The following is a 3,134-nucleotide window of genomic DNA, read 5'->3' as shown; positions in this document are numbered from 1 at the left end:
GGGGGGGGGTCGCGCTGAGCGCCCCCCGGCCGCGCGGGGGCGCCGTGTGCGCATGCGCGGGGAAAAGGCGGGAAAATGAGGGGGGAAATGGGGGGAAAGTGGGAAAATGGGAAAATGGGAAAGGGAGGGAAAAGGGGCTGAGGGGGATATGGGGGAAAAGGGGCTGAGGGGGATATGGGAGAAAAGGGGCTGAGGGGGATATGGGGGGGAAAAGGGGTAAATGAGGGTACGGGGAGAACGAGGGGGGAAAATGGGGGGAAAATGGGAAAAGGGGAAAGGGAGGGAAAAGGGGCTGAGGGGGATTTTGGGGGAAAAGGAGTAAATGAGGGTGCGGGGAGAACGAGGGGGAAAATGAGGGGGGAGAGTGAGGGGAAAATGAGGGATAACGAGGGGGAGAACGGGAGGGGAAACGTGAGGGGGGAAAGGGGAGAACCGGGGGTGAATGAGATTCCCAAGGGCTGGTTATGAGCTCACCCCACCCAGCCCCTCCCAGCCTCTCCATCCCGAGGAATTCCTGCCAAAAACCAGCTTTTTTCTCGATTTCTCTTTCCTTTTCATTGAACCCAAATCAACCAAATATCCCAAAATTCATCCCAGAGACCCCACGGTGAGCGTGGGTCGACAGCAGCTCCCTGGAGAATTCCTCACATCCAGGTGAATCCCACACTTCCAAGTGAATCCCACACTCCTCTTTATTTTTCCTCCTTATTTTCACGCTCCCCCTGGTGGTTTTTTTCCCCTGTTTTGTGGGAATTTGCCTTTTTTTCCCAGGTCAGCCCCGGGTCAGCCCCTCCCGGTTTAATCCCCGGCTGTTCCTGGCGCTCGTCCGGCCGTGGGCGTTCAATCCACTTCCCGGAAATCCCGGGATAACCAGGAACTCAATTAATTAATAGGACACATTAATTAATTAGTCATTGATTAACTCCTTGATAAAGATCCCCGGAAAGGTCCCAGTGGGTGTGGAGTCACATCCCGGCCTGGATGAGTCACAGTTCTTGGAATTGGGGACGAATCCACGGGGTTTGGCAACGGTTTTGGCGGGAATTGTTAATTTTGGGAGGGGCTAATTAGGGGGAGAGGGGAAGGAGGAACCCAAGGGGTTTATTAATGGTTAAAAATTGATTAAAGACGGGTTTATTTGCACTTAAGGGGATGAGATGAAACGGGGGAAAAATGGGATTGGGGCGACTTCAGGGATAAAAATAACATTAATTTTAAGGGCTAATTGTCATTTTGGGGATGATTTCAGGGGGTTGAGAAGGGACAAAAAGGGGGAAGAAAAGGGGATTTTGGCTGATTTTGGTCGTTGTTTTGAAACGGTTCTGGCAGGAATTGTTTTGGAATTCCGGATGGGAGCCGGGCCGGGATGGGGGACAAACAGGTTCAGCCTCACTAATCGAGGGGAAATCCAGGAAAACCGAGGTGAAATCCAGGAAAACCGAGGCAAAATCCAGGAAAACTGAGGTGAAATCCAGGAAAACAACCCAGCCCCGCGTTGGAACCCCCCCAAAATGCTCCAAAACCCGCCCAAAATGATCCGTTCTGGCCTTTTCTTCCTTTCCTGAGCGGGACAGGAGGGCTCAGGGAGCCACATTCCCCCCAAAACCCGTCATTAATTAACCACAAACGGGGATTAATTAACCACAAACGAGGCTCTCAAACGGCTCCGTCCCATCGCTGGAATTATTTTTTTTTTTTGGCAGGAAAAAAAAAACACAAACAAAACCCTAAAAATAAATAAAAAAAAAAACAGAGCAGGAAAAGAGTTGGGACCAAAGAGCATCAAATCCAAGAGAAATTCCCCCCCCGGGGGGCTGCTCGAGCCCAATTAACCTCCTTGTCTTAATTACTCTGCAGAGGGAAGTCGATTCAAGCCCCGAGTCCTGGGAGTTCTCAGCCCAAGAAGGGGTTTGGTTTTCCGGGCAGGAAGAGCCCCCGGCTCGTCAATCCAGCTCCTTAATTAGTCCAGGAGGGACACGGCGGCTCCTCGGGGGGATCCCGATCCGGGCTCTAAAACCCCGGGAAGAGGGAAAAGGGTGAGTTGAGTTCGGCTCCTCCGGCGGCTTCTGGTCCTCGTGTTCCCAAATCCAGCGGGAATCCCCCCGGAATCGGTTCCCGCTGCACTCCCAGACACGGCGGGTCCCCCCCCCGGGTGCTGCCCCTTCACCCCTCGGGGGGTTTGGGGGTTTTTTGGGATCCCCCCCAGCTGCTCCCCCTTCCCTTCTCAGGGGGTTTTGGGTTTTTTTTGGGGTCGTTTTTGCGGCTCCTTTTTGGCTTCAAATCCCTCCCGATCTCGATCCCGGTGCTAAAGCCTGGGAGGGGCTTCGGCTCTTCCGGGGGGGGGGTTCAGTTTTCCCAAAACACGGGAAATCCCGCTGGGGTTTTCCAGCCCCTCCACGGGGAGCTTTTGGCTTCTCCGGAGGGACGGCGCGACGGCAAAGCCCGGCTTGGGAAAGGCCCAACTTGGCAAAGCCCAACAGATCCCAACTTGGTAAAGCCCAACTTGGCAAAGCTCAGAGGAGCCTCTTCCCTCCGGAGCTGTCCCGGTGGGCGGGCGGCATTCCCAAGGAATCCTGGGAAGCCGCGGGTTGAACGTCCCCGACGATCCGAGGGGTTGGGAACCTCCGAAATCCGGGAATTCCGGCAGACACGGACACGTCCCGTTCCCATAGGAGAGCGGGTGGAGATGGAGGGGCCGTTGGGATTCTCCCCAAATGTGGAGGGAATGTCCGGAATCCGCGGGGGCCGAGGACGAAGCCCCTCCTGGCGTTGGCACGGCGGGATCTGCCGGAGGGAACGGAGGGGGGCTGGAACTCGGGGGCCACGGAGAGAGAGCGCCCGGAATCACCGGCACCGCCTCTGGCACCTCTAGCACCATCATCATCTCCATCCCCATCACCACCATCACCTACATCACTTCCATCACCTCCACCATCATCACCTCCATCACCATCAGCACCACCACCCCCATCAACACTGTCACCACCATCACCTCCATCCCCATCACCCCCATCACCCCCATCACCACCATCACCATCATCACCACTGTCACCTCCATCACCACCATCATCATCACCATCATCACCTCCATCACCACCGTCACCCCCATCACCTCCATCCCTGTCACCCCCATC

At 55.7% G+C, this 3,134-nt stretch overlaps 1 protein-coding gene across 2 annotated transcripts in view; it reads right to left on the bottom strand.

The window, feature by feature from the left end:
* Positions 1–2,152: 2,152 nt before the first annotated feature.
* The window catches only part of LOC113962810 (cdc42 effector protein 2-like), a 2,418-nt gene continuing 1,436 nt past the window's right edge, over positions 2,153–3,134 (bottom strand). For both annotated transcript variants that reach the window (XM_027673582.1, XM_027673583.1), the window contains one exon: positions 2,153–2,784. The gene's annotated coding sequence lies outside the window, so the exon portion shown is untranslated. The remainder of the gene's footprint in view (positions 2,785–3,134) is intronic.

Source organism: Neopelma chrysocephalum, unplaced genomic scaffold (assembly GCF_003984885.1).
Source record: "Neopelma chrysocephalum unplaced genomic scaffold, ASM398488v2 Primary Assembly neopelma1_185237, whole genome shotgun sequence".
Lineage (NCBI taxonomy): Eukaryota > Metazoa > Chordata > Aves > Passeriformes > Pipridae > Neopelma > Neopelma chrysocephalum.
Note: the sequence above shows the minus strand (reverse complement) of the source record. Positions and strands in the feature narration are given on the sequence as shown.